Consider the following 25,273-nt stretch of genomic DNA (forward strand, 5'->3'; position numbering starts at 1 on the left):
GATTGACATGGCTTCCTGCTACACTCTCCTCCCTGCTTTGCTCTCCTGGGAATAACAGATGCTGCTGATAAAACAATCTGTAGGATCTGGGGAAGTAATCTCCATGTAAACCAAAGGAAAAACTATTAGGAAACCTTGGATGCAGAGTAAATGAAAGGGTAGTAAAAGGGTGATCAGCTCCTAAATAGTAAGGAGCAGAAATTAATATAAGTAGCAATTCATCCTGATGCATCCACATATCGGGACCAAGATACAGCTGTAACAAGTCTATTCCTTAAGCCAAACTTTCTCCTACGGTCATAAGCCACACTAAATGCAATGGGGAACAACTGGATGGTTGAAAGCAGGGAAGTGGCATGATTTGATCAACCTTTTAAAAGGGTCACTCTAAAGGCTCCTGGTGGCTTGGTCAGATTAAGAGTCTGTCTTCAGCTCAGGTCATGATCTCTGGGTCCTGGGATAGAGCCCTGCATAGGGCTCCCTGCTCATGGGGAAGCTGATTCTTCCTCTCCCTCTGTTCCTCTCCCACCTCCACACATGTGCATGTGAACTCTTTTTCTCAAATAAATAACATCTTAAAGGAAATAATAAATAAAGGGGTCACTCTATCGCAGGTTTGGGATTAGACCAAAAAGGGCAGAGGTAGAGGCAGGCAGATCAATTAGGGGGCCATCGCAGCACACACAGGAGACAGAATCCTAGTTGGGATCAGGATGTTGCAGAGGAGGTGGTAACAAGTGCATGGGTATAGAGTAGTCCCCGTTTATCTGAGGTTCCACTTTCCAGGGTTTCAGCTGCCAATGGTCAACTGTGATCCAAAAATATTAAGTGGAAAATCCCAGAAACAAACTATAAGTTTTAAATCGTGCATCACTTTGAGTAGCATGATGAAATCTTGAGCTGTCTCACTCTGTCTTGCCTGAGGCGCGAATCATCCCTTTGTCCAGCATATCCAACTGTCCAGCCTGCTAGTGACTTAGTCGTCTTGTCCTGATTATCATATTAGCCATCAGAGTATCACAGTGCTTGTGTTCAAGTAACCCTTATTTTACTTTATTAAGGCCCCTTTATTAAGGCCCCAAAGTGCAAGAATAATGATGCTGGCAATTCGGATATGCCACAGAGAAGCCCTGAAGTGCTTCCTTAAAGTAAAAAGGTGAAAGTGCTCACCTTACTAAGAAAAGAAAAAAAAAATGTTGGCTGAGGTTGCTAAGATCAATGGTAACTTTTATAGTATGTTGTTATAACTGCACTATTTTCTTATTAGCTCTTGTTGTTAATCTCTTACTGTGCCTACTTTATAAATTAAACTTGATCATCGATGTGTATGTATAGGAGAAAACATAGTCTATATGGGGTTCTGGGCTATCTGCAGTTTCAGGCATCCGGTGGGGGTCTTGGAACATATCCCGTGCAGGTATATATAACTATAATATATATTTTGGGTTTTGACCAAGAAGATTTGCTATGTATTGAATGTGGGTGTGAAAGCAAGACAGGAGTGAGCCATGGAGGGCCCCACATGTTGGGGCCTGAACACATGAGTGAATGGAAGCGTCATTTATTTAAAGAGGCAACATAGATGGGATTACGCACCTGGAAAGGGAATCAGGAATCGTGTGCAGGCTGGGCGTTATATGTAAGTGATGAATCACTAAATTCTACACCGGAAACCAGTTTTACCATATACGTTAACTAACTAGAACTTAAATAGAAACTTCAAAAAAATAGAGTTGTGTGCAAGACATGTTTAGTTTGAGATGGTGTCTGGATATTCAAATGAAGATATCATTTAGGCAGCAGACTATGAGCCAATGTTCAGAGAAGCCTGGGAGGAAGATAGATATTCAGAACTCATCAAAATATGGATGGCATTGGGGCACCTGGGTGGCTCAGTTGGTTAAGTGTCTGCCTTCGGCTTAGGTCATGATCCCAGGGTCCTGGGATCCAGTCCTGAGTCAGGTTCCCTGCTCAGCAGGGAGTCTGCTTCTCTCTCTCCCTCTGCCCCTCCCCGTGCTCTTGTTCTCTCTGTCTCCCTCTCAAATAAATAAACAAAATCTTTCTTAAAAAAAAAAAAGATATTGATGGCATTTAAAGCCATGAGACTGTATGAGATCACCTTGGGAATCAATACAAAAGAGCCAAGTTATCAGGACAGAGTTCTCAGTCATGTCAACATTTATGCATTAAGAAATTATGGGATCTAGCAAAGGAGATAGCAGACAGAACTCGGAGGAGAACCAGGAATGAATGGTGTTCTAGAAGTTGAGTGGAGAAAGCATTTTAAGAAGCGGTAGATGACAGACTGTGTTATAGGGCTGATGGACAGGCTGGGATGAGAACTAGAAACTCACTCCAGAAATGAACAATTCGGATGGCGCTAGTGACTGAAAAATTTAGCCCCCTCCCAAAGGAATGAAAACCTAATTGAATATTATCGAGAGTGCAGAAGGTTATGTGTTGGAGTTGATGACAGAATATTTTGAAAAGTGTTGCTATGAAGTGGCAGGGGAGGGGAAGCAGCAGGTAGAGCTGATCAATTGTAACAAATAAAACAAAAATCACCCCCACCTGGGAATGGGGGTGGGAAACACAACCTACTTGAAGTATCTGTTCGAATTTGATACCCCATTAAATCTTTTTCAACGAACACCATTTGCAATTTATTTTCAATCATAAGAAGTTGAACATATTTTTGTATTTTGATTTGAGACACAATAGTTTAGGGTTTGGAGTTGCTTTAAATGATCTCATCTTCAGAAATACAAGAATAAGGCAAGCTGATTTTTAATCTGTTGCTCAGTCCTCCTGTAATCTCAGAATCTGCACTAGAATGAAGAACTAGCAACTTTTTCTGTAGTCAGGTAATCAGGTGTGGTTTTCAGTGCCACATTTTTAAATTTGGGGAGACAAGAATAAATGTTTAAGTGCTTTCCTTCATTAAGGCTAAAACAAATCTGAAGCTAACTTGAGTAGGAGTTTTGTCTATTCTTTATTTCCGCTGTAAATCTTAAGTTGTTTTATTTGTATATGTATTAGCATCGAGTCAATGTATCATCCATCTATTATCTATCTATCTGTCATCTATCTATCTATCATCTATGAAACCCCCTGTATACCATTTACAGCAAGTTTATACATTTTCTGGTCCCCCCACCATCATTTTTGGAATATTTCTCACTTAAGAAAGTTTTTGAATAAATATTTCTAATGTCACATTTGAAACTATCCTAAAATACATGATTACTTTCACTGAATAGTCTCTAAGACTATGGCATTACCTCTGAACTGAAAGCATTTATCCCCTTAAATGTCTCCACTTTAAGTGATGCTTGTTCTGGAAAGTGAATTATTCTTCTGTCCTAACACTTGCCCTATTTATTAAAATGTAGCCTGAAGTTTCTGAGCTAACAAAAGATGAAGTACAGGTGTGCGGGTATTGCACACTGTTCCTCAGAAAGGTGGGTGCTGAGTTTTCTGTGGTTTGCTGTCTCTCTATTACAAATAACTTCAATGCTGTTCTAATGTATAAACTGTAAGTCACTTTCATTTAAGCCATTATTGATGAAAGCTTGTAACCATAACAGGACCCCTTGAACAGGCACAACTTGAAACACCTTTTAAAGAAAATCTGAGAAACACTAGTGGCACGCTTAAGTTTGTGGACACACTGACCCATCATTTAGAGAGAACATTTAATGGGACTCACTTACCAAACTGGCATCTCATAATCTGTTAGGCTGTAACTATGTAAAAACACAAGGTTCAGTCAGTTACCTTTTTTAAAAAAAGAATTCAGTCATTTTATTGAAGCAGTCGCTTTAACTGCTAAGCGCTTTCCATGAGGTCAGGCTATATATGTATTTAATAAGATTATTATATAGATTTATTTTATTCCAGGAGCTCTTCTGAACACTTTACAAAGTTTAAATTATTTACTTCTCAAAACAGTTCTTTGAAATTGTTAATATTATAATTGCCATTTCAGAGATGAGGAAACTGAGGGAGGGAGCGAGTAAATAATTAATTTTTCCAACATCACATAGTGGTACAATTGAGATTCAAACCCCTGGAGATATGCTCCAGCATGCCTGTGAATATCCACCTTGCTAGGCTGCCTCTCTCAGACGATGGAGGGTAGTGTGTTTTATAATGCTTTATAATGTGGGCTTTGAGCCAAATGGCTTGGGCTCAAATCCTGTCTGTGCTCTTCTTGCTTTGTGATCATGTGAAATTTATCTAATCTCTGCTTGCTTTAGTTCCTTCATCCATAAAATAAGGACAGTGATATATGTAAGCCAGAATATTAATTAGCATATGGTCAAGTTTATTAATCAGGAGTTCTGGAGTTGTTTTTTTTTTTTCTATCTAATATTTGGCTCTAAGTTGACATAATAGGGCATGGCTGAGTAAATGGTTGAATTTGCAGGCTTGTGTTATGAATTCACATAGATATGGCTAAAAGAAAATTCATCAGGGGGTTTAAAGTCCAGCTATGGGGATTGATGCACATTTCATTTGTAGTTTTTAAAAGTGCACAGCACAGCAGCCCTTCCTAATACCCTTATAGTGTCCAACTTTAAGGTCTCTTCCTTTCTCTTCAGGACAGGGGCTGAATTTACGATATCTAGAGAGCCACTTCACAGATAATGTCAGTATCTGTGGAAAGCCAGACCTTAAGTGTTCATAGAGTCTGACCACACCCTAATTGGAGTTCAATTTTCTTGTATTCTGTGTTTGGTGGTCCCAACCCCAAAGTCAGTGGGTCTCCTTTAAGGTTGTTGGCTAGCCCTCTCCTGATTTATGATTATCATCAGCCCCCCATACCCGTTTGCGTACATATACACATACATATACAAATATTTGCATATATATCCGTACATACATGTGTATATATGTGTATATACATATAATACATAAATAATATAATAATACGTGTATATACAGATAGCTGGAGATGTAATATATCAATATCTACATCTATATATATATTTTCCAAGTAAAAGCAGAGTGTTGGCTATAATACTTGCAGAAGAAGCTGTCCGGTCCTTAAAGTACATCCAATATAGACATTCTTGAGCTGTCCACAGTTTGGGGTCATATCTACCCCCTTTTCCAGAAACTAACTGCCAGAACCCTACTCAGAATTAATTTTAGAGCTTATACAAGTTAGCTTATGGCTAGCTTAAAAAAATGCATATCTAAGATACATGGAGATATCCTTCTGTTTTAACCTAGAGTATAATGTGCCTCTCTATGTCAACTCTGTAATTTATCCACCTTCACCTTTACACTTCAGAATAGCTTGATGGTTAATTGTTTTTTTAAATCACTTTGATTTATGGAATATTTTTCTTTTATTCATACCCTACTTCAATTTTACCTTCAGTGAGTATCTATGTCTTTCCAACAAGGAAATTTATTTATTTATTTATTTATTTATTTATTTATTTATTTATTTATTTATTCATTCATTCATTCACACACACACCCCCCCCAAATTATTGGCTGCCCTAACTAAAATAATAAGTCACACATTGTCTAAAGAAATAACTGGGCCAGCTGAGTACTGTCGATGTTTTACTTTAGCTGGATGGAGTGAAAGATTTATTTAAAGACAAGACTTTTTTGCTGAAGTTAATTTTCCTCTCTCACCAGATACAGGATATATAATTTTTGAGCCTGTTAGTTTTTCTAAAATTTACTTTAACAAGCTTATATTAAACACAACTGTGTAAAACACCCTGATCCACACACAAAGACACCAATTTGAATAAAACAAAAACTCAGTCTTCCAGTAACTTAAACTCTCCTCAGGGAGTTTTCTGGAGTGCAATCCAAGGAAGTAAGATGGACCTGGAACAAAATACAAACATCAGGTTGCATACAATTAAACAGATTTCCGACTTGGGGAATGACATATGAAAAAGCCCTTCTGGTTTCTATGAGAACAGAAGATACGGAAGTTCAGACAAATTCTGCTTGACATGCAAGCCTTTCACATTATAGGTCTGAAATCAATGCTTTTGAAAGAGAGAGAGGCAGACAGGGAAGAAAGGAAGAGAGCATTACTAGGAAAAAATTTAAAAATGTAGAGGGGGGAGTCAGGAGAAAAGAGAGGAGCTGACCTTGCAGGTGTTCCTGTTGTTAGTGTTATTTATTATTGTGGTCTACCATTTGAGACAAGGCTGATTTTTTTTTTTTTTTTTTTTAAGATTTTTTATTTATTTGACAGCGATAGAGACAGCCAGCGAGAGAGGGAACACAAGCAGGGGGGAGTGGGAGAGGGAAGAAGCAGGCTCATAGCGGAGGAGCCTGATGTGGGGCTCGATCCCACAACGTGGGATCACGCCCTGAGCCGAAGGCAGACGCTTAACAGCTGCGCTACCCAGGCGCCCCAAGGCTGATTTTTTTAAAAAAAATTTATTTATTTATTTATTTGAGAGAGAGAGAGAGAGAGAGAGACAGAATCTGAAGCAGACTCAGGTCGAGGCTTAGAGCCAGATGTGGTGCTCGATCCCAGGACTGCAAGATCATGACCTTAGCTGAGACCAAGAGTCAGATGCTTAACCCACTGAGCCACCCAGGCACCCCTGATGTTTTTGTTTTAAATAAAAGTTCCTCCTGGAATCAGCAGGTCCCTGTGGATCTGGAACATGAAACCCCTGATCCCAGAATTCTGTACCCAGCTCTCATCTGAGAGACACCCCAGTCTCCATTCCCAAGGTAGGAAGCACATTCCCCTTGCCTTGTCCTGCTTTTACCTTTATGTGGTCAATGGATTGTTCATAGTGGCACCCCTTGCCATACAGGCAATTTCTTTTCTTTCTTTTTTAACAACGTTTTGGTAAACAACCCTTAGAAAACTCCCATTGGCCTCCTACAGCTTTCTTGAAACATAGATACATTGGTAGAGCTTTGATTTCAAATTTAACCAATTTCAGGGCTGAGTTCTGACTTATTTTTTTTTTTAAGGTTTTATTTATTTATTTGACAGAGATAGAGACAGCCAGCGAGAGAGGGAACACAAGCAGGGGGAGTGGGAGAGGAAGAAGCAGGCTCTCAGCAGAGGAGCCTGATGTGGGGCTCGATCCCATAACGCCGGGATCACGCCCTGAGCCAAAGGCAGACGCTTAACCGCTGTGCCACCCAGGCGCCCCTGAGTTCTGACTTCTAATTGATCAGATTGCATAAAATTATTTTTGTGATTTTTGAGGCATAATGACCGAAAAACCCCACAGATTTTCAAAAAGCGTAAATGTATACCCTGACTCAAGTGCTGAGCTGGGGTCCAGCAACCCCAATGCCTGCAGATGAGAAGGCTCTAGAACAGACTCGGTGCTCCATTGCCACCTTGCATTACCTTCAATGCAGATGTAGGAGGTATCTTTACTCCTCAGAAGCCATTTGGCCTAACTCTAATTAATACTTCACCTAATCTAGCAATACCACTAATTGTTCACAAACCAGCAATTTAATCAACACTCTGCTAACAGGCAAAGTTTTTTTTTTTTTTCCTCTCCACTCTTTTGTGCTCTGACACAGTGCGAACTTAGGCAAGTATGTCCCAATTGCTTTGTTTCCATGTAATTTAACAGCAAGACATTATTTTCTCATAAGAGGTGAGTTGAATTTTTACTGCTAATGAATAAATTAACTAAAAAAGGTTAATCTGCCTACATGTTTATGAAACATTATGCAAATCGTTCTCCGAAAGGTTTAATGGTAATTGAAAGCAATTGAAAACCATGGTACATTTCCCCCGATTTTCATCTATTTTTTTTAAAGTGTATAGATTACACAGATTTTTACATTTTACAGATGTGCGTGTAGAGGGGATTCTTTGGGGCTCTGACATCATCTCTATGGCGTAAGTACATTAATAAAAACATGTAGAGCTTCCGTTTTTGATCAGGAATGGCACTGAATTTGGTAATTAATTTCAAAGCAAAGCTGTAAAAATGAAAAGAATCTGTATGATTAATATTATTAGAGTGAACAGCAAAAGAAGTCATTATGTTTAGATGCTCATTGTGAAGTCTTGACAAATGGTTCTTGCATCGAGTTCACATTACAAACAGTTTATGACCTGCTATTCAGATTGGAGGTATTTTACGTGAATGACACAGGTGTTAAAGGCTGAAAAGATACGGATCACTAAGTATGTACATGAGCATCATTTTGTAAGGAAACTTTTGCCTAATAATTAGCCTGTTTTCCTCATCTTGCACTCCTCTCTCCGGCAGTGAAGGTATGCTGTCTTACCTGCTGGTAGGGGAGTTTTTAGGAAAGACAATATGCATGCACATGTGTTTGCGTGCACGTGTGTGTGCACGTGCATGTGTGTGTTAGGGAGTAGCAGGGGGCATGTACTGGGAATTACATACTGAAATAAAAAGAAAGTAACAGTTTTGCTATTTGACCGTGAAATGCTAAATGTCTGAGAATCTGAATAGTACAAGTGTCTGCAGCACACAGGTTTTGCCGTATTGGAAGTTAAAACCAACAAGTTTAAAATACTTGTTTACTCATTTGTGGAAAATAATCAAGGTCAGGGTCACCTGGGCGGCTCCGTCGGTTAAGCATCTGCCTTGGGCTCAGGTCATGATCCTGGGGTCCTGGGATTGAGCCCAGTGTCAGGCTCCCTGCTCAGTGGGGAGCCTGCTTCTCCCTCTCCTGCCTGCGCCTGCTCTCTTTTGCTATCTCTGTCACTATCTCTGTCCCTCACAAATAGATAAACTCCTAAAAAAAAAAAAAAAAAAAAAAAAAAAAAAAAAAACCAAAGCCAGCCACATGATTTGAGAGGCCTGGTACAAAGGGAAAAGGTGGAGTCTTTGTTCAAAAAATAGGAAAAATATTGTTGTTGAAGCTACTAAAATAAAAAGATTTATCCTTTCTTTTGCAGACTTGTCATTTTTTTCCTTTTCCCCCCAGGCTTTATTGGGATATAACTGACATGTAACATTATGTAAGTCTAAGGCGTACAGCGTGATGATTATATACGTGTACAGATTGCACACTACTTACCACAATAAGGTTAGTGAACACTTCCATCATGTCACATAGTTCCCTTGTGTGTGTATATGTTGAGAACATTTTAGATCTCCTCTCTGAAGGACTTCCAAGTCTATGATACAGGACCGTTAACTGTAGTTACTATGCTGTACATTAGGTCTCCCAAACTTATTTTTCTTATAACTGGAAGTATCTTTTGACCAACATCTCCCCATTTCTCCTACCCAAAGCCCTGGTAACCAATCTACTCTCTGTTTCTATGAATTCAACTTTTTTGGATTCCATATGTAAGTGATATCATTCAGTATTTGTCTTTCTATATTTGGCCTATTTAACTTAGCATATTGTCTTCCAGAATCATTATGTTGTCATAAATGGAGCATAATGCCCTCTTATCTATGTTGTTGCAAATGATAAATTTCTGTCTTTTTCATGGCCGAATAATGTTCCATTGTATATATATATATATATATATATATATATATATATGTGTGTGTGTGTGTGTATAAAATCACATCACACTTAACCTTTCCATTCATTGTCTTGTCACATCTTATTTGTTATTTAATATTATTAAAAGTAAAGAGGAATTTAAGATTTAAATTACTAGTATGAATTGACTGTTCATCATTATAATGTACAATGTTGATTTTAAATGCAAATATAAGAGCATTTAGTTCCTATGTGGAATAACTAAAATTTACACAATTTGTATTTCATAGCTCATATGTGCATATGTATTTCATTCTTGTCAGAACAGTGGAAACAGCACAAAATTAACTCAGCTCTTTTTGTTTCACCTCTTGATGTGCATATATTCAACCAACCATCTCTCTATCTTTATCTTACTGATTTGTAAGGGAAGATTGAAAGGAAAAGACAAAACAAAAGAAAACAAAAAACAACAAAAAAACCCTATGGGTGTCTTCAGTGTTCCCTTTCCTTCATTTCAATGTAACTATCTGGCAAATATAGGGAAGTAACACAAGTATGAAAAGATTCGATGGGACTCTTTGGCTGTTAGTGTTTCTTAAAATGCTATTGCCTTTTGCCTGCATATAAAACAAATTTCTGGTTCAAAGAGAAAGCATACCTTCTCAGAGTTGTCAGCTAACAGCTGACAGCATCCCTATATCTCAGTCTTAGATGCAATGTGCTTGCCTTGTGCTTGCTTTGAATCTTGTTGGACTCCCACGCATTGTGGGCCCACCAGAAATCTGTGCTTAGGTGGCATCGTGAATGCTCTGTACTAATGGGGTGGCGAGGAATGGTGGTCATGAATATTACATGTATCTCTTCTGGTCAAACACTTACTCCACTGTCCCACTGGACTTCAAATATAAAATTAAGAGTTTTAAGATGGCAGCAGCAGAACATTAAACCAAGCATGGAGCCCTTCTGAATGCAGGATTCTGCGTCACTTTTCAGGCCACACATCTATGAAGCCAGCCCTGAAAATAGCAGTGACAAACCCATCACATGCTCATGCAAATATTTCCATGAAAAATAACTATTTTCAAGAAATGTAAGAAAAGCGACTTTTTTACTTTTGTGAGTGATATTGAAAATTTTAATCTTTAACATCTAGTTTTGTAGAAGGCAGCTGGATTTGTATATCTACTTTTGTATTGAATGTGTTGCAATATATTGTTTTGGTTGAGAGACTGGAGAAACATCTGGCCTCTCACAAGTATGTACTTGGACAAAATATAAGAACTTTAATAACCCTTTCAAAAAATTGTGGATTTTCTTATTTGAAATTATACAAAAATTCGATAGCTGGTTGTTTCTTCTTTCTTTTAAAAAGAGATTTTATTTATTTATTTTAGAGATAGAGCATGGGAGTGAGGAAAAGGGCAGAAGGAGAGGGAGAGAATCTCAAGCTGACTCCACACTGAGCTTGGAGACAGATGCAGGACTTGATCTCACGACCCTGAGATCATGATCTGAGGTGAAACCAGGAGTTGGATGCTTAACCAACTGAGCCACCCAGGCACCCCTAACTGGTTGTTTCTTATAAGTTAATTACAATATAAAATCTGATATCATATTAATAAATATTTTTACTCTTTTGGATTTTAATCCATTGGCCTATCTTGCATTTTAAATAGATTTTTACTCGTGTGATTTTTTTTTTTTTTTTACTGTCATGCATTGTTCATTGGAAAATGCTGGCTCACTGAATTATAAAGATATTACAAATTTTGATGCACTTCATTGTACAGTAAGACTCAGATACTATTTAATATTGTCTTCAGTCTTACCATAAGCTATCAAGCTCATGGTGACTGGTACAAGTTTTTAAAACTTGTAATAATTTTCACTTAAAACTCAAATTTTATCATTGACAACAAATACTGCCAATTATTTTCCTTGCAGTGACAGGATGAGGCTTCATGCATTTTTGAGAAAATATCTGCCTGATACCTAGTAAGCATACTTTGTCAATCATTTTTCAAATGGAAATTACATACCATGGAAAAAGAGGCTAGTTCAGCTGGCAATTCAAAGAATTACGTAAATACTCTCTTCAAATAACCCTCACACCTGGGTGTGGGATAGAAGTGCTCTAATCGCACGTCCCATTTCGTCACACAGAATATGAAAAAGGCATGTGCGGAAGGTTCAAAATGTAATAACGGTCACAAGTTTTACTGATTCATGAAAGGTATTTTAAAGTGACACTTGCTTTCATTTTCATTTTTACCCCATCTGTGTCATGGAGAAGAATGCAGTGGCTCCTAATACAGTGGGGGCCGCGGCTTTAGTTTGTGTCAAGATGCTGACACTTGCATTCACCATTGTTTCTGTGACACAAGCACAAATGTCAACATAGTGGAAAAGGCAGATGATATCTTTGTGTCCTTACAAAGTTATTTTTGACATTGTGAACCCCATAAGTGTTTTGGGAACCGAGAAATCATGCATTGGGAACTGCTTTTCAGGAAATAATGCAGTAGAAGGTTTTTACTCTGCCCCTTGGTAGAAACATCTCTCTGGGTTTTCACCTCCTCTGTTCCTTACCTCAGTTTTCTTCTCTGTTAAGTAGGGGCAATAGCATTTGTTCCACTAACAAAAGATTTCGTCTAAGGATCCAATGAAATCGACTTTTAAAAGAGTTTTCAAAATATAATGACCTCCATGTTTGTCTTTGTTTTCTTAAAATAGCTATTGGTTTCTTTGTTAGTTAGTAATAAAATCTATATTTGAGTATCTATTATGGCCCATGCACAGTATTAACAACTTTTATATTTACTGTGCTTTTTTTTAAAAAAAAGATTTTATTTATTTATTTGAGAGAGAGCGTGAGAGAGAGTGCACATGAGCAGGGTAGAAGGGCAGAGAGAGAGGGAGAATGTAGCCTGACAAGGGACTGGATCCCAGGACCCTGAAATAATGACCCGAGCTGAAGGCAGACGCTTAACCGACTGAGCTACCCAGGTGCCCCTATATTTACTGTGGCTTTACTGTTTATAGTCAGCACTGGGATTTGATCCAGATGTCCATAATTTTCCCTCTATGTCACAATACTTCTAAATGCTGAGACAAAGTAAAAAGGAAGGAGGTGGAGAAGAAGTGGTTTGATTAGAGAACTTAGTTTAAAGAATTCCCATCTTTAAAATGAGAGAAAAACCCTTGAAAATGCAGAAATAATAGTTATCGCATCACTCTTATGTGCAGACCACTGTGTAGTGTCTACACTGTATGTATATAAAGCGTATAAAAATGCTGTTTTTCAAGAAGTTATTGCAATCCAAATATGCAGATATCTCATCTAGCACTTTATATGGAAGAAAACAAGGCCCAGTGGGAATGCACCAGAGAGCATGGGTAAGAGAGCTGTTTTGACTCCGTATTTCTCTAAGTTTTTGTTCATGTAATTTCTATGAGGAGGGGAGGCTAAAATTAATTTGTTATCAAGTAGTTGTTCATGTGTAACATAGTTTTCTTTCGTATCCCCCCTCCCCCCGCCAACCCAGGTAAAAACACTCCTCCCATTGCTTTGTGAGCAAATATTGGGTTTTAATACTTGCAACCCCAACAAGAAATGTTAGATATGAGACGATGGGTCATAGCAACTGGAGTCTCAAACACACCACAAGGGCAGTCACTGGCAGGTTGTATAACTCACCTGATTCAGGTTCAGGGCCAGTTAGTGGCATCTTCGGGAGGCTTCTCCAAATGTGCTATGGAGACTCCTACTACTAGAGTCTATTCCAGGAAGAGTAGCTCCCCTCCCTGGAACACCGCCTCACCTCCACTATCCCCTCCCCTGACCTGTTATCTCAACATCAGTGCTTTCGTCACCCACTGAAATTGTTTGAAATATTTCATTGAATCTGTAACATCTTCTATTATGAGACATTTCATATGTGGACACTAAAAATTACCAATTATATTGTTGTATCTAGGAATTTTAGTATTTGTTTTAAAAACCTTTCTGATTTGATACTTTATAAGTAAAATAAATATATGTCTATCCTGTTCCAAACAATATCATTCTCTCTGTGCTTTTATATCACATTATTTATTTCTTAAAAGAAACAAAAAAAGTTTCACCCTTGTCTCTGGGATTTTTTTTCAAGGCCTTAATACTGTTTTGATAATGGTGTTTTTTAAATCTTCCCAAAAGATATCAACAAAAGGTTTTAAGGCACCAACTAGGACTCATATTCTTTCTTTATATGGTCTTTGGTGATCTGTGGATTGCAATGTCAAGGGGCTGAGATTGTCCTTTAGTGCCATCAGGAATAGCAGCGAGGTTCGCCCAGGCATAGGCGACGAGAATGTATCACCACTGCCACCTGGCCTACTGTAATTAAAAGAAGCCATCCCAATTTCATTGTTAAAACATGGGGAGAAAATGAGATATAGTCTTATTTATTTTGTAATGTGTATAGTATCTTTCTTTTCCCATTGGAATACAAGCTTATTGAGGACGAGGCTTTATTTGTATTGTTTCTCTAGCATCTAGGTAGAACATTGCTCAATACATGCATTAAATACACATGATTTAAATGAATGATTAATGAAAGCTCAACACAAATATGAAAGCCTTACAGGAATATGGAAATATGGTATCCTTGAGTAAACAAAAGCTTTCTAATCAGAAAGACCTCTGACTCTCTTACCTACCTGCTTTGATGGTGACCATGTGACATGGTGTAAATGTTGAAATTCTACAACTTTCAAAAATGAGAATAAAAGATGCCCACCTCGTGAGTCTGGATTTCGTGTTTTGACCAACAGAGTGCAAGGTCTGGCTTAGCACACGGTCCACAGGTAGTTTCCTTCCTATTCCTTTGTGAGGACGTGTCCTTCCTCATCCCTTTGCATCTGGGGCTAATTGCATTCTTTGCTCAGAATTTTTATTGTGATGACCTTTTCCCTTGAATCTCACAGTTTACACAATTGTGGAAAACCATTGGGAAAAAAATAGATTTCTTTAGATTTCCACATCTGGAATTTGCCTTCCCCCTCTTGTCCAATCTGATAGCCAAGACCTGGGGGGAACAACGTGCCGACAGACAAGTCACAGTGAGAGGAGGAATAAAGATAGTTTATCCATTCTCTACAACCTCACACGGAAAGTGTGTTGTTCTTATTTTGATAAATTGAAAGTTTGTGATGTTTCAGAATTCAGAATTCTCCAAATTCTCAGCTAGCAGGTGTTAGTGTCATGCTGCCATTGGTTGTCTGTAAAAATGAGTCAGCTGGAGCTGAGGTTTGGAAAGAAGACTTGATATTTACATTTGAGCTATCATCCGTGTGTTCTGAAGCACATGCAGTTCAGAGGGAGGATGTACTTTCTCCTTCTACACAGCTAATAATGAAAAGGAGGCTGATTGGCCTTTCAAAGTAAACTGGATTGTAGGTAGAAAATTGAGGCAGAGACTATGAGTGTATTCCATGCCCCTCAAAGAAAAATTCAGTGCTGGAACTGGGATGTGAAATAGTTTTGAGATTTTGTTATCTTGCCACTTGGTATTTAGTCACTGTTCCCAATACATTATTTATATGTACACGTTTAGCTTGCTGATGTATTCCTTGTATGATTCAAAGAATTTGACCAATATGATTAAAAGTAATACTGCATATATTTAAGTTTATAAGTACTTTTATTTTTCTAATAATAATTGCCTTTGAAACCAAAAGAGAGAGAAGGAAGTCAAACTTCTAGAAGCGGGAAACAAGCAGAGAAATCTGTAGAGCCAAACAAAAGAAGTTAGATGAATTCAAAATTATACCAGTGATGCTAACAAAATATGCAAAAGAGATTGTGAAACCTTGGAAGTAAAATAAAAGAAAATGTTTCATTTAAATGTTGAAACCCTAAAGCATAGAAAACAGTGTCAGTAATCTCAAGAGAATAGATGTCACTGTTGCTACTTTCAATGAATTGGATAGATGGCAATTTTTTCAAAGTACTTCTGCTGCATTTACTTTTGACAGCTAGAATTGTGATTTTAGTTCCAAAATGAGAGTCTTCAAATAATTCACTAGTTCGTGTTCAGTTCTGCATTTGGTTCAAAATAATCTATAAATCACATATCGTCAGGTATATGTTTGTGAAACATGTCTTTTATTTTATTGCTTTACCCTAACTTAATTCTGTCACACAAATATTTTGAAAAGCTTTTGTTGATTTTTTAACATGCCTTTGCGGTTCTTAAGTCACGGTGGTCCCCAAAACCAAACCTTTAAGTCTCTGGTTTTATTTTCACCCAGCACATTGAACTGTACAGAGTCTCATGATGTCAAACAACAGATTGGATTCATGTCTTGGGTCAAAATGAACTCTTTTAAATAATGGGAGTTTGATTTAAGCAAGAAAAATGACTAATTTCCATATCTTTTTTTTTCTTTTAATTTCTTTCTCTAACTCATAAAACCATGAACCAATTTGAATGTTTAGCTTCCCTTCTTGTTTGATTTCTTTCATGCCAAGTGATGCCCAAGGGAGCATTTCACCTGGTGCTATAATGGGAAACTTGGCAGACCTTAATATATCACTGCAACGTTTTTCTCAATTATATACTTTTTTCTTTGTAGTTTTTGGACATATTTCAGATGGTCTTGACCATTAAGTTTTTGTAAATGAATATTTTTCAGAAAGTTACTTTAAAAATATCCTTGTAGAGAAATTTAATAGCCTCATGATAGACCCTATTATAAGATAGACAAGATTTTCAGTTACTTAGTATTTAAAGATATCATGGAGAGATGGAGCTGGTTGAAATTACTTGATGTAGATATTCTAGTTTAAACAAGCAAATTTCCATTCTCTGTCTACTTTTGATTCAGCTGCTGGAAGAGTTTGAACAGTGGAGTGATGTATTTTTTGAAAGACTGAAGGACGAGACAAACTATCTAAGGAAGTGGTCAATGATTACTTGAATTCTTATCGTAGATAATAATGATTAATGTGCATTTTATTCTTGATCATTTTATATATTGCAAGCCTACAGTATCATTCTGACATTCTTGTTCTGTATCTTTATTTATTCACTCACTCATGCAACAACTATTTTGAGTCTCCATTATGTATCAGGCAACATCTAATTTTAAAGAGAGGAGACAAACAATAAGTAAGCAGGGTAATTCAAATAAGTAATATATAATATAAAATATAAATATAATATAATAATATGCACAGACTACAGAATATCAAGGGAGAACAGTTAATCCAGACTTAGACATAAAGAATGGTCTCTTGCAAGAAGAAACAGATACACTTAAATTTTCATGTCTGAAAGATTTTAGGAGTAGTTGGAGTGAGCATAGGGGGATTTCTGATCACAAGTGGGAGACTTTGTGGGAAAATTAGTAGTGTATCAGTGAGATAAAAGACTATTACCCAACATATTTCCTTATGCCCTGAATGCTGTCAGCTATCTTCGTAGACAGCAACTAATCCTACAAATTCTAAATGCTCTTCAATTGTCTTTGAATATATGTGAAACAGAATGCAATTCATTTTCATTTAAAACTCCCTGTGACATTTTCTGCCTCTTAATAGGAGGGCAGGAGGTGGCAAATTTCTTTCACTGGAAAATAATTTGATATTATCTTGTGCAAACAGATTGGCGAGTATTACAAAGAAAAGGCTCATTCTTCAGTATTGCTAAGTCCTCAGACTGAAAAAATGAGTTTTATCCAAAGCACAGTGGAATGGTAAAGGTAGACTCAGAAGCTTAAGCAAGAAAGCTAGGTTGCTGAGTGAAATGAAGGAAGGAGGAGCAGAGGTAGGAGTCTCAAGGAGAAGAGGCCAAGCCAATTAGATAGGTGGCCAAAGCCGTTTCAGAATCAGGATAGTTGTTATTTAATTTTAATTTGTTTGGGTTTTGTGATTACATATGTTGATATGACTGTAACCCTTAAACAAGGCTGTTAAACACACAAAGATTTTGCTTTTGGAGAATATCAAAGAGTAGGGCTGAGTTGCACAAAAGGCTTGACGTGGAGTAGAGCAAAGAGAAATGCAGGAAAACAGCGGATCATATAGTATTTTGTGAAGAACATTGAGCGTGACAAGGGATATGGGTTAACGTACTCAAGTCAGTTTTGTACAAGTATCAAGGGTAGGATGACCTCAGTTAGGTTGAAGATGTCATGTGAAGACATATAATGCAAAGCTTTTACACATCTAAAACTACATAATAGGGTCAAATTTCAATGGTTTGTGCTAATGAAGGGAGGAAGCAGCAATGGTTTCAATTTGTTAATAACCATTGCAGAAATTTTTAAAAATATTTTGTTTTAAATGCATTTCTCAGGTGGTTTAACTTCTTAATAGCATTTTGCTTAGGCTTATATTAAAATATTTTTATTTTCTAAACACAATCTGGCTGGGAAACAGGAAAAGAAGGTGAAACTGTTTTATAATCAGTATATTATCTTAATGCACATAACTGAAAATTCGCTGCATTTTGAATACTGTATTTTATTCTTGTAGATTCAAACAGTTAACTTTGCTTAAAAGAAAAAAAATTCTTTCACCAGCCATTTCGTGCATGTGCTGAAACCAACTGAATATATATTTTGATTTCCCAGCTATTGGATAAGAGTTAATGTTCCCTAAATAATTCTTTTGATTGCATTCTACAATTAATGTAAAAAACAGCTGTAACTATAAACTTAACTAATGTTTTCAAGAATATTTAATTTCTAAATAGCTTAAACACAATTTATTATTTTGTTGCACATTTCTTCCTGTTTGCAATTCTTTTAGGGTTCTAGAAATGGGAACCAATATTTGTGATCCATGACCTTAGAGGATGTATGCTTGGCTAAGGGTCTTGTAGGAACGTTGTCTTATCTTATCACTGTGATGCCAACTGCTGTTTAGGTTCCTCAGAACTGAACAGAATCAAATAATCCATTTGCTTTTTATCCTTCATTGTGCCGACTCTTTGCATTTCATTTAGTTTGATCAATAAAAACACTCAGGTCTTTTTCAGTGTAGTTAGTCTTTTACTTTATTATTTTTAAATTTTAATTTTCTAATGTTTAGCATAAACACAAAACCCATGGGTTTCTGGGATGGTGCTGAAAGCTTTAAACAAAACCAAAATCTGTTTTCGCTTAATGCCAAAAATAAACTCATGAAGTTATTTTATTCTTATTAGGTGTTATAGCTCTTCAATCTTCATTTTGTGAAACTGAAATTATGGATCAAAGCTAAATGGTAGTGTCTTTTTAATTTTAAAAACCTGCTATAAAAGCAACTGGCCTCTAGTCCATGCAATTTGGGTGTGATCATGTCCTTTAGAAGATACTACTTGCTACACCAGTTGCCCATAGATGCATTTTAGAATGAGACATGTCTCTGAACTCATCATCACAGTGCCATCCACATGCAAATGGAAATCTTGAAGAACTTGAAGAACTAGTCTTGCATGAAAGTTAATTCAGCTTGATTCTCTTAGAACTCTTCTCTTTCCCTGGTCTGGATTTGTTTGCTATAGAGCAAAACTGTTTATTACGGCAGATAATAAATTGAAAGGAGAAAGTAGGAGCTGTCTCTAAATATACTAGTATGGTGTCAAATTATCCTGGGTTCATGTCTTTCCTAAGGGTTTCTAAGAAACTTCGAAGTCCTGAATGACTGCTGGCTACTTTAGTTCAGCCTTGAATTGTATTTAATTGAAAAATGGAGTGGAGAAATAGCAAAAAGCAAAACTGATGAGATTTCTATGGTCAAAGAATGTTAACTCATTTGATTTTCCTGAAATTCTAAACACAAAGCAATTCCACACACATTGTTAAATGTTGCCTGTGGCTTATATTAGAAGTGTCACTTGGCTGAAGCCCTTTGAGGGTATTACATATGTGTACAATATAACATTCCTCTAGGGTAGAGGATTTCATTGTATGATCAACAGCCCAAGGATTCCTGCACTGAACTTGAAAAATACTGGTTTGTCAAAGTGCCTGTTGTACTCCGCGAATGTATGTGATCCAAATTTTATTTTCTCTGAATTCTTCTCTTCGGATGTATGTTATCCTCGTAGTTTCATCATGGTACGCATTGAGAGAGTAACATGTCTCTAATTTAAATGAAAAATAAGAGATTTAATTGGAAAGGAAAAGCAGAGTCTGAAAATCATTCACTGACCCGTTCTACAAGGCACAGGAAAAATTGGCAAACACAGTTGTGAATGTCAAATTGCAAAGGCTTTCTTTCCTCCCTTACTTTCACCTTCTGCTTACTCAGCTTGCTCCCTGATCCAACATCTGTTTGTGGAAGTATATTCTACGTACCAAAACTTCTAAGTTCCATGAAGAACTCAGAGGAGTGTAAAACACTGTCCTGCTCATGAAGAAATTTTAAGCTAGTGTATGTAGAGAGCTAATAGGAGTATGAAATCATAAACAATGGGGATTATATAAGTGGTATCAGTGCATCATGTGTGACTATGGTCATGGATGTGTATGCCCAAATTGTATGTTAGTGCGTGATCTTTTCATCCTTCACAGAGTGAGGTAGATATACATTTACATAATTAAGTGAACATTTCATATTATACACACAGCTGTGAATGATAATGGAGCCATGGATTAAGCTACTGGGCCTCCCTACCAAAATAGAATATATGTAAATTTATTCTATTTTTAAAGCAGCCTCATGCATTTTCCTACACCTTATATTTGGTTATTCTGTTCAGGGTAGAACCAAGGATATCTATATCCTTCCAGCCTTTTGAACTCTTCTCTTCATCTTTTTTTGTCATATGCATCAAGGAATTCTGCTATTTGGAATCATGTAGTGTAAATAGTCTGCATGGTGGGCCAGTATGAAATCTTTGCTAGATTCCTGGAGTCCCTATCTTTCTGTAGGACTATAAAGCAGAAACTTACAGGCTTTCAGAAGAGAATCAGTTCTGGAGAAAGACAACACATTCAGGTTGTTTGGGAAGTTATAATTTTTTTTCTTTTTATCTGGAACATCCTTACAATGTGCAATGAAAGCAGGAAGAAAACTAAAATGAGAGAATCAAGGCATAGTTTGTTGGGAGGAACCCTGACATGTATTCCAAGAGTTATCTACCCACCACTATGTGAGAAGGAGCCACCAGCTGGCTCCTGTTCCCTCTATGAATACATTTATTTGCTGACCGTGCTATTTAGAAGTTATCAGTTTGACATATATTGTTAATGCATATCAGTTGGTCTTATAAACATGCACACATCAGATTGCAGTGATAGACTGTAAACTCCTTGAGATCAGTTAATGAACAGGGCGCATGTTTTCTTTGCTGTTCCATATGTATTTTTCATACTTTTGTACCAACACCACCTCCACATCCCCTGGTAAAGCATTGAGTCTCTTAAGCACTACTCCTTTTAATTGCAAAAAGGCCACTGTGATGCTAAATGAGGAGGTGATTTTTTAAAGAAAGACCCATGTTGGAGGGATGATTAGCAAGTATATGAAATACTGTCATAAACTACTACAAGGTCAGGAGGTAATTCTGCAGGAAAGCATAATGGCATAAGCAAAATCACCAGAGTGAAAATTATGGATTATGTTCTGAAAAGGTCAACTTGTTCAGAGCATAGAATTTGTAGAGAGGTAATGGCACAAAATGACAGATCTAGTCCCAGAATCTTACCTCCTAGAGCCTATGCATACCTCTTTCTAGATTCTGGAGAAATCAGCCATGTCCCTTAAAAAGAGAACACATCTATGCACTTTACTGGACATTCATTGGTAAACAAAACAAGCTAGATACCCACTCTCACAAATCTCAATCCTAATGTGTGTGTTTCGGGGTGGGGTGGGGAAGGGGCCCCAGAACTGATGATGGTTAGGTAGATGATGATAGATAGATGGTAGATAGATAGATAGATAGATAGATAGATAGATAGATAGGACACATGAAAGGTAATATCTCTTGAGCCTGAGTTATGCTAAGCATGAAAATGTTGTAGTTCCTCTTTTCACATTATTGGCAACCTTGGATCTGAGCGTGATAAATGGGAGTGGGATTGAGAGTGTTTTAGTGATTAGAGAAGTTTACTTACAAGTTGGAGTCAACAGGAAGTTTCATCAGCTGATCTGAATCTCAACTGATGAAAAAAATAATATGGAAATAAGAGAAACCTAGAGGGAGAGACATTTCTTTTAAAAATGTATTGAAAGTCTAGTATGTGCCATATACTTTTTTTTTTTTTTTTTAGGGTTTAACAGTGATAGAAGCAGAAAAGCTTCAACCTCCTGGGATTTACTTTCTGGGCATAAGGTGTGTGGGGGATGACAAATAAACAAACTGATCAATTAATGAAAGACATAAGTACAATATGGAATACGTTAGTAGCAAGTAAGTGCTCTGAAGAACGAAGCAGAGAAGGGGTGGTAATGCAGGAATGGTGGAGCTATAATTTCAGAATGGGTCATCAGGAAAGATTTTATAAGGTGACATATAAACAGGTCTGAAGATGTAGCCACATAGATATATGGCAAGAAGTTCCAAGCAGGTAAGAAAGAAGAAACACAGGAACGTGCACAGGTCCTTGTGCCTGGTGTGGTCAAGAAACATGAGAAAATCTGTGAGGCTGGAAGAGTGTGAGCAATTGAGAGATTAGTGGACTGTGAGATCAGAGAGAACTGGTGAGCCATATCACAGTGAGTGTTGGAGTAAAATGTACCTAACAAGTAGTTATCACATTAGCCTATTTATGTTGGAGGTAATTTATTTTATACTAAGCGATGGCTTCTTGGTAGTGCCTGAGGTAGCACCATCGCTATGCTAACAACTGGATTAGAAAACTTAGAGATAAATTATGGGAGAGTATAATCAGATTAGAGGTGAGCTGAGGGGCCCAGAGACAGGTATGGGACAGTGTCTGTGGCTTGTTGTATAGAATATTCCGGGTTGTGTTAGAGGTATCATACAGATGTTAAAAGGAGGATTATAGGAAATCCACTCTTGTCTTCCAAACAACCATAGGGTGCTGTGATTTTAGTATTGAGTTGGGGCTTTTATTGTGAAAATGATCCACTCACCTTGTGTGTCTTACCAAGCATGGGGTACTATGTGAATCATTTGGATGAAGATTCAGTGATGATTATGGAGATGGCCAAAAGTAGAGATTTTAATTATAAGTACAAATGGTGGTTCTGAATGTTGTTTTTGAACCCAGAAACTATTTTGAACCCCACCCTTTTTCAATTGACTATCTACTCATTTTGCCTTAGATACCAAATCCCCCTAATTTAATAAGAGAGAGTCTTCCAGCTCTTATGGTGCCTGGGGGGCCAAGTAGAGCACATAATATGCACTCAGTAAATATCCGGAGAATGATTAATAAGTGTGCATTGTGGGTTCTGAAATACTGGCTGATTAGTTTATTTAAATATATACTAAATAAATGTTTTAAACAATTATAACCAATAAAATGTTGTTTGCTTTAGAAATAAGGATATGTAATTTCTTTAAAATATGTGGGAAAGCTGAAATATGGGCATTTATAATGATGGAATCTGATGTCTGTAAGATTTAATTTTTAGTCTAATGATCAAGTGACTTATCAGACTAATTGGATTCATTCTAACTGTATTAAGCGAATAAAATTCAAAGGAATCTATACCAATAGCTTTTTCAAGAAGTATTTTTGTTTTATTAGACATGAAACTAAGTGGAAGGATCTCTGTATCATCTTACAATGTGGTGGAAAGAACATTCTTTGATGACAGGAACTCTGAGTTCGGCGTTTGGTGATTTTGATAACTAACTTTCATGACCTTCTGAAAACACTAAAATATCTGGACCTGGTTCCTCATCTATAAAACAAAACAAAACAAAAAACAGCTTTCTTACAGAGAGTTTACACTGGGTCTGCATTTTCTGAGCATTTTATATATACTATCTCATTTAATTTTCCCAATATCCATTACATAAGCCTGCCTTCTAATGAGAAGGTTAAATTAAATTATGAGGTCTCTCCTAGCTCTAAAAGTCCAATTAATTCAAATCAGTTCATTTATTGCCCCAAGGAATGGGAAAGGAAACCCTGTGCCATAGAACATGGCGGTAGCTGAGCAGGCAAGAAATCTCACGTCCTTTCACCACCTGCCTTAGCATCTTCGTAGTTGCATGACTAGTGGACTAAAGTTTTGATGCATAGTCTAGATTTATCAACCTCTGGCCACATAGTTGGGTATTAGTACCTGAAATCTGACTTCTACCTGTCATGATAGAATCACTGGGGAAATGTGAGTTAATTAGAATATTGCTGTAAAACTCAGGACAGCAGCCCGTTAAATGTCACAACTTCAGCAAACACAAGATTGTGGAAAATGGTAGTCTCTGGGACTGTGCTCACATTATTTTGTTATGGGACAGCTTATAATTCGTGTCACCACCACAATGCCACCAAGTGATTGTTACTGTTGGTCGTGAAGGACAGAGGAATTTACTACAGCAACACTAGGCAATTGTTCATGTATTCCTTTTTCCACGTGCATGAAGACAGGGACCAGACAATTCTCAGAAAATTTCTAAATGCTCGTGATACAGTTAAGTTCCATACACAAAATTATTTTTGTGAATGTATCTTTTTCTTATCAATAGTTATGGTCTTTCTTTTCAATGTGAAATTTTTTTTTCAGGTAGTTTCAATATAAAGAAAAAAATTGCTATGGTTTGTCTGTTAATAAATGTTCATGTGTCTCTAAAAGGGAGTCCAGAACAAAAGAAATATTTAAGTAGATATAAATAGGATAATTTAAGTATAAAGGGAGAAGGGAAAACAAATTCTTATTTAATAAAGGTTTGAATCCAAGCATGCTTCCTGTTACCAGTAATTATTGCCTAACTTGATAAGCCAGCAAGTAGTTATTGGAAAACGTTTGTGAAAATATAGTATCACTTTACCACTATTGGCCTATAACTGCCTGCATGGAGAGTCATTGATCTTTATCATTGATATTGCTATGTCTCTGCTCTGAGGAAAGGCAAAATTGTGGGTACCAAATTCTGGGAATAGAGCAGCTCAATTACCATTTGGACTAATTTGAATCCCACAGGACCACACCACATTTGAATGATTGATATTGATTCAAGAAATAGACCTCAAATGAGCTGGTATGGCAGACACAAAAGTAATCTGTTGAAATGTGAATGAAATCGTGATGACGGAAGCTGGCCAGAGATTTGCCTAATAACAGGATCACCAAGATCTATGATGATTTTTAATATTTGCTCCAATAACTAACAGCAGAAGTTTATGTCAGGAGGGCTAACGAAGCATTTAGGGAAACAGGTTGCTCAGAACAGATGTAGGAAAAACCAAGGTAGTATTAGGAGTGTCTGATTGTGAAATATCTGGAAGACATAGAGGTAACACATCAAACCTTTCGTAAAATATATGTCATTAAAGAAGTTTCTCACTTGTTTCAAATATTGTGGTTTTGAATAAGTACTTTCTGTACTATGCAATTTTATCTGAGAAAGCAGTGCTTGGGAAACTGCAGGTATGGGAAAAAAATACAAATACTAAAGGTTTCAACCAAATTTAAAGACAAGAGCGGTTAACATCAGTAAAGAAAAAAGGATGGAAACTTCAGGAAATAGTAACAGGAAAATTAGAACCAATATTCAGGAGATACCGTAAACATTTCTGTACTAGAGTCCCTTAAATCAGAGGTAGGTAAGAAGCAAGAATTATTGTCTTATGCTTGATAGATTTTGCTTTGTATTAGGACAAATACTACCAAAATTTTGGACATCCAGGCTTTTTATGTCTAACTTTA

This window comes from Ailuropoda melanoleuca, chromosome 14 (assembly GCF_002007445.2).
Source record: "Ailuropoda melanoleuca isolate Jingjing chromosome 14, ASM200744v2, whole genome shotgun sequence".
In the NCBI taxonomy this organism is placed as follows: domain Eukaryota; kingdom Metazoa; phylum Chordata; class Mammalia; order Carnivora; family Ursidae; genus Ailuropoda; species Ailuropoda melanoleuca.